The sequence below is a fragment of the Hyposmocoma kahamanoa genome, unplaced genomic scaffold (assembly GCF_003589595.1).
Source record: "Hyposmocoma kahamanoa isolate Upper Pololo Valley unplaced genomic scaffold, ASM358959v1 88, whole genome shotgun sequence".
Classification (NCBI taxonomy): Eukaryota; Metazoa; Arthropoda; class Insecta; order Lepidoptera; family Cosmopterigidae; genus Hyposmocoma; species Hyposmocoma kahamanoa.
Window position 1 is genome coordinate 11,796,406 of NW_020654466.1, and position 7,909 is coordinate 11,804,314.

Consider the following 7,909-nt stretch of genomic DNA (forward strand, 5'->3'; position numbering starts at 1 on the left):
GTTAAATAAAAGTGTATAACTTTAATCTTATTACTTTATCTCAATTCACTGTAGCCACTTGCAGTACCACTTAGTGCATTACTTAACATGATCCGCATTCATTAATATTTGTTGAATATTTGACAACCACAGAGGAAAACCTTCGTCAGCGAAGAGTCCATCTTTCATAAAACGTTGTCTGGAAGAGATTGCTCATAGAGACAAGGCCGCATTTGCCCATATTAGTTTTAAGTTGTTTATGTATTATATTTGTTTTTCTGTCTGAGCAATAAATTACATATTTATCTATCCATCTATCTTTTTTTGGCAAGACGTTTATTATAGATATAAGAGCGCAATCATTTTTATATTTCCGAATGAATTTCTGTCTACACGTATTGTACTTATATTCTTGGTGAATATTGGACATGGAATATAGTCATGTGTACGTGCTAGAATTACGATATTGTAAAAGTAATCTACCGACAACAACTATTGGGTAACAAAGTAGCTACGACATTAAGCAAGTCAGATACGTATATGTACAGTACAGTACACGCTAAACGTAGAAATTGTTCTGATAAAATCTGTAATATGTTAGAACACAGGAGTATTATTGATAGAATGTATCAAAATATTGTCACAACATTTAGAGATGCTGCTGAAGTCACTTATGTTTTAAAAAAGACCAATGGAAAGCATAAAAAGGTAGTAGGCTGGAATAAACATGTTAGGGAGGTTCACGGGGAAGCGCAGCTCAGTTTCCGGACTTGGGTGTCGCAAGGTAAACCAGTTGTTGGAGAGGTTTACGACAGAATGTGCGAGACTAGAAGGTATTTTAAGTCCAAGCTGAAATGGTGTCAGGACAATGAAAATCAAATTAGAATGGACATTTTAGCCACCCACCATTCCTCAAAGGACTTTAAGGGCTTTTGGAAACACACTAAAAGGATGGAACCTGGGGCTAGCGTCCCTGTGAGTGTTGAGGGTCACTGTGATCCAAGACAAATCGCGGAACTCTTTAGAGAGCATTTTCATGTAGATTCTCCCTTAGGGCCGGTGATGGGGGTGCTCGACGCTGCGCCTGAGTCAGGTGGTGATTATAAACGTTTCACCAGTAAAGAAGTCGCTGCGGTAATTCACGATTTGTCGAGGGGAAAGTCGCCACGACGGACTCAGCGTGGAGCACTTACGTTACGCGGGTGTACATCTTCCCAGAGTGCTGGCTTTGTTTTTCAATTTATGTATAGGGCATACGTATCTACCTCGGGAACTTATGGAAACCATTGTTGTACCGGTACCAAAAAGCAAAACGGGAGATGCCTCCGACAAGAATAATTATAGACCAATTTCGCTGGCAACCGTGATAGCAAAGGTGTTGGACGGTTTGCTTGATCGCATATTTGAAAAGCACGTGAATTTGCACGAGGCACAGTTCGGGTTCAGGCCAGGGCTGTCCACTGAAACAGCAATTCTGCGACTCAAGCATACCGTTCAATATTACACTACTCGGGGGACACCAGTCTACTCTTGTTTTTTGGACTTGTCGAAGGCATTCGACCTTGTGTCATACAATATTTTATGGGATAAACTCCTTAACGAAACCGGCACGCCCAGGGAATTTATTAATCTGACAAAGTTTTGGTATCAGCATCAAACCAACAAAGTTCGATGGGCTGGTTCATACTCAGGGGAATACAGGTTGGAATGCGGGGTGAGGCAGGGCGGACTTACGTCTCCACGGTTTTTTAACTTGTACGTTAATGCACTGATTGATGAGCTAAGTGGAGCCGGAGTCGGCTGCTCAATAGACGGTAAAATTGTTAATAACATAAGCTACGCCGATGATATGGTTCTGCTTAGCCCATCGGCCAGGGCCCTGGAAGTATTAATTGCAGTCTGTGAGAGGTACGCGGTGTCCCATGGCCTTAGGTATAACTCTAATAAAAGCGAACTACTTGTTTTTAAGGCAGGAAACAAATTGCCTAAGTCTGTTCCTCCAATTAAGCTTGGAGCAGCTGTGTTAAATAGAGTTCACAAATTTAAATACCTTGGGCACTGGGTCAGTGCGGACCTCTCTGATGACCTGGAAGTGGAAAGAGAGCGTAGGGCATTGTCAGTGAGATGCAACATGTTGGCGCGCAGGTTTGCACGATGTAATGCAGAAGTCAAAATAACTTTGTTCAAGGCTTTCTGCCAGACTTTCTACACGTGCAGCCTGTGGGCCAAATGTACTCGCAGATCGCTTGATGCCTTACGTGTGCAATATAATAATGGGTTTAGGACACTGCTGGGGTTGCCCCGGTTCTGCAGCGCGTCTCGTATGTTTGCCGAGGCACGTGTAGATAGTTTTCAAACTATCTTGCGCAAAAGGGTAGCCTCAGTGATGCGACGCGTAAGGGACAGCACCAGCGGTCTCCTAAACACCATATTAGAACGAGTAGATTGCCCGATAATAAGGCACTGGAATGCATGTCACATGCGGTCCAGAGTAGCCTTATTTAATATTAAATGATTTAATTTGTTACTAACATAGTTAATAAGACAATAATTGTTACTAACAAAATATTAATCTTGATGTATTACTAACAAAATGGACCTGAGATGTCTGAATAAAGAAATTTATTATTATTATTATATTATTATTAAACGTGAATTATTTACAATTTATTTATAAAAGTGATCATAATGTAGTACTTAGCACTCGCGCTCAACGCTATAAATTACTATAAAAAAGCAAGCTATTGGTTGCGATATACGACGATATTTTCGATAAAGTAAAAATGTTACACTTGCATGTAACCTACACTTTTTTCATTGTATGTTATAATTTCTATGTCCAATATAATTATGAGAATACTTTTAAGAATCAACGAGTGAGGGCTTTTACACATAAACACGATACGACGTCGCGTCGTGCTATGACGCAATATATGTAAGAGCCCTAAGGGTGTACGCGATGGGGTACCGTATTTATATCTTTTTATGTTTACATATAAACATAGTACGACGTCGCGTCCTAAGGGCTCTTAGATATACACACGGTACGTCTTTATGTGTAAAAGCCCATACCCTCGTTGGAGATACCGTCTATTATATTAACTTTTGTAGTCAACATTTTAAAAAGCACTTAATTATTATTATTTTTTTTATAATACGTATTTATAATTTTTAAGTGACGGGACGAAAAAATCGTGCGCCTGATGGTAAGCGATACGTCTGTCCATAACAGTTACAGTGCCACTCAGAGCTCTAAATCACAAAAATCTGAGGGGCATTGTCACTACGCCCGACACCTTGATACATAAGTTGACAAGTCCCCTGTGCCTGTAACCAGCACTCTTGCCCTTCGAAAACGGAACGCAGTAATGCGCACATTACTACTTGGAGATCTGTTGCTACTAAAATTTTATTTATATGTGGTATTTAATTTATTTAATTAAAGATATATAAATAAGTATAAGACACCCTGACGTCCATACAATTTTCAAAGACGACTTTTTTATTGTGATCTATCATACATGTAACGTACTGATCTCAGCGCCTAACGTCACACATATACATATGTCTTTAGAAAGAAATAACGCAGAACTGCATTGACCTGCAGAACTGGGTAAAAAAGATTTCAACGCGAGCACCGAATGTAAACGGCAAAGCAGGTAAAACCCTTGCGTGATACTTCGATGCACTCGTAAATATATCACAGTTGATTTTCTTAGTAAGCATAATTGCTATCGAGACGAAATTTGGCTTAGTTAGTTAGTTCTACAACTTAATTACCCGAATCTATAGTAGGTGAAAGAAATTAGAATTTCTTTTCAATTGTACTTTACAGATTCTAACTTATATAGGGGTGCGGGTAACATCCACAAATATTGGATGGAACTACTCAAAGGGGTAGATATATATCCATATCCAGAACTAACGGTTTCGGATTGGTTATACTGTGCCCTCCTTTTTGATTTTAAATACACAAATAATAAAATAATTACTTACTTACTAACCTAATTTTAAGACAAATTGGTAACAATTTTATTAATAATTAACATTTAGTAATAATTAACTACTAATATTACTATGGATGATGTCTGAAATAAATAATACTTTATTTTGTTTATTTTTTATTTTATATTCTCAAAAATATGCAAAGAACCGATGTTGTCGTCGTTCGCCACAACTCTCAATGACGTCCTATTTCCGAAGTTTATAAACCGAAAACGTAGATCAGACTACAAGATTGTCCTGTATGTTTGTTTGTTGTCAAACACTTGATGTCAGATTTATTAAAATGTCTGATATTTCTAGAGAAATTGCAAAACAAAAAATACAGCCCCGTATACTCAATAGCTTTCAAGACAATGAAATTTGTACCCTTGGTATCATAACACTACATATTATTGTATTCCCACGTCAAAAGTACTTTTATCACATGAAAGTTATAAAAAAAACCACACGAATAAATTATGCATTTGTGAAAGTTTATAACTTTCCTTTTTCAGCACAAAAAAGTTATATCGAGTTCTTAGGTTTCGCGATTGTTACACATAGGAAATTTAACTATTTTCCCGGATTTAAATCGCGTATATTTGTTGTTATCAAACAGTATTTCCTCTGATGAAAAATCCCAAACAGACATAAGACTGCAGTACTAATAATATGTTTTAATTTATTCTAATTTCCATTATTAATTAATAGTAAATTTAACTTAATAAAAATTCATATTGTCGAAAAAAATAATTTGTAAAACATAATGTAGCGTAAATTGGAATGATTCTTTGTAAAATTAAAACAAGATATATAATTAATAACTTTTGTAACTATAGTGAAAAAATAGGATGGTTTGCATTAATATTAGACATGACTGGTTGATGAATGTACCACCTCAGTCAACCGTGACCATGGGACCTGTAAAGGGCCCGAAACATCGGTTTGTTTGAAAATAACAAATATTAACTATAATAATATTAATTACTAAAACGCGATTTAAATCCCGAAAAAATTTTCATTTCCCACACAAAAAAGTTATCGGCTAATTTTGTTGGTAGAATTAATCAACCTCTCTCCTGAAAAGTTGTCTTTCTGTAGATGTGGCCTTATTACACCAAGAATTGCGAATTACTGCAGCAAACGCCTCATTGCCGTGCTTAGTTACATACGAATAAAAGCAAATGCGCGCAATGTAAATTATCAGTTTTACAGGCGTTTGCAAATTCTTTTGATAGTAGGTAAAACATAATGAGACTAGACTACCTACCATGTGCAATGCAAAAGGTAAAGAAACGGGCAGGAGGAAATCCAAAAAGGAAAGGAAAAATGATCAGAAGAGCTAAAATTAATTAATATGACGAGATGATCCTTGGAGGTAAGATGATCCTTTTCAATTGTAGCGAAACTAGTAACGTCATCTAGGTATTTTCTTCAGTAAAATGTAGCCCTCAATGTGCCCTCTCATCAGTCAATTCGTAATAGCGATGTGAGTGACGAGTTCATTTTTGTGGAAAAAAACAAAAATTGTGTGAGTTTGATCTAAGGTAAAGTTGATTAAAAGCTTAGGCAACTTCCATTCTAAGCAATCAAATGCTAAGATTTTTGTGTTGGTGGCTTTGCAAAATGCTCTATTTACTTTTTTAACGGCGTGGTAACAGTAGACAGCATACAGGTTATTTTGCCGAACAAAAAATAAAAATAAGTAAATTAGGGCAAGATGAATATCTTTGGTGTACAAGATGATTCGTGGGGATCATCTTGTATTGTATATATTGTTAATGGACCATATTTAATTTGTATGTTTTTCTGAGTACTGAAACCTCTTAATTAAATAGCTTGCAATACGAATAAAATAGTAGAAGACTGGATTTCGTTTACATGATCGATCTCGATGAATAACAAATATAAATGCTTTTTCTTGCTTTAGACCAGGCCGCGTAATTGTAAAAGAAAAACCATTCGTAGTGGGTGGTCGGGAAACTATGATCTAAAGAACTATAGGTGTAAAAAGTAGGACGCCACATAAATCGGCAAGTAAATAGTTAACAGTAGGTACGCGTTATGTCATTAAAAAGACGGGCTAAAGGTGAAAATAAAGGGTCTGTCAGTTCAATGAAATATTTAGGTTAAAAAAAAACTGTTCTCATCAGATGTGTTAAACAGGAAATCGAGCTCGTAAAGTACACTAAAGAAATGGAGACGAGTATGGATATCAACTTGCCATAAAAAGCAATATCACCCACCCTTAGGTACCTGTAAAATATAAATTAATTAGGATTATTTGTTCTCGAAGTTCCGTAATTGTTGTTTCATATACCTAGATTACATAAGTGAGGGCTTTGTTAAGTCTAAAAAGTTGTTGTTTTCATTTGTTTCTACCAAAACCTAGAAATTTTCCTAAATAGAAGCAAGGTGATTCCCTCGATCATTTTGCCCATACCCTTAAGATCATTTTGGACACCGGGGTGTCCAAGGCGATAATTTAGTAGGGTTTTAAAATTTTTAAAACCCTAATTTTATAAGGTTTTAAAATGGAAGATCAAAAAATAAAACGTTTTTAGTAAGACAACAATCAATAGATAAATTTTCTATCTTTCAACGCTTCTACATCTGCTTTAAGCTGAATATCTTTTAAAGTACCACCATTCTTCCTCAAGGGGATCATCTGGTACGCCTTTCCCCTAATATTATGAATTATACCAAGGTACCTATGGAGTAGATGAAATGTGTCTGAGACCTGTATAATAACATTTAGCATATCTGTAGCACTTAGTAGCATTGCAAAGTTTAAAACAACTACCGTGCCCTGACCGAATGAATTAAACAGTGGACGCAATAATTTGCGCTTACAGTGCACCTCGCTAACTGAAACTGGGATTAAAATCGCGACGTAGTCCAATACCAGACCAAGAAACCACATCTGCCTTTCCTCTCAGAGATGCAAACCAGATTGCACGGCGGTCGACGTGACTAGAGATACTTTATTTTACACAGAATTTTCTCTAGTACATAATTATAGGCTATGTACCTACGTACCAAAACGTTTCACAATAATACAAAAAACAAATTAATAAATGGTAAGACTAATTGTCTAACTATAGTTTGTGACAGTTAAGACTATCGAGTAGCTCTTAATTTGTTATTAGGTAGGTACTTAGTAATGCCGTCAGAAGTTAAAATATTAGGTATATATTTTCTAAGTTGTTTAAAAAGGTTTCAAACCACATTCAAATGTGATTTCGTAATTCGCATTCGAGTTTAACTACATAAGACATTTTTGCTAAATTCGCTCATGAGGCGTTAGATTTGGTAAAAACAATTTTGCTAGCCGTGCTATCCTAATAATTAGCCGTGATCATGGGACCTGTAAAGGGCCCGAAACGTTGGTTTGTTTGAAAAAACAAATATACGTTAATCAGGCCGAATATTCCGTATATGATAAGGCGTGTCGCTTACCATCCGGCGTACGACTTGTTCGTCCGTCACTTGGCATTATTAAAAAAAATACGAGGTCGAACAAAACTATTCGTTGCAACACTAAAATTTTTATAGAAATATCATTCATTACCATGTTCATTACACTCATTACAGTCGTTTCAACTTCTTGTCGAAATAAGAAATGTTTAATTTAAGTACAACTAAGTACAAGTACGAAAGTAGTTATTCGGTACCTAACAAACTTGGTAGATAAAGTATCCTAAGTAACTTATTTATCAAGGGGAAATTCTTGTCACCTACAACTACCTCTCAACTACTTTTGAACATTACTACATAAAACATTCTATGGGAAGTCGAAAATTATTTTTGTACTGAAAACAGTTGTGAAGTAGGTACGCAAGAGCACATCAACCTTGACACTACATACTTTGAACACTATTTGGACCTTTCTTTATGCAAGCGGCACCACAGACTATTAAGAGGTATTATGAGCGGCATAGAAATG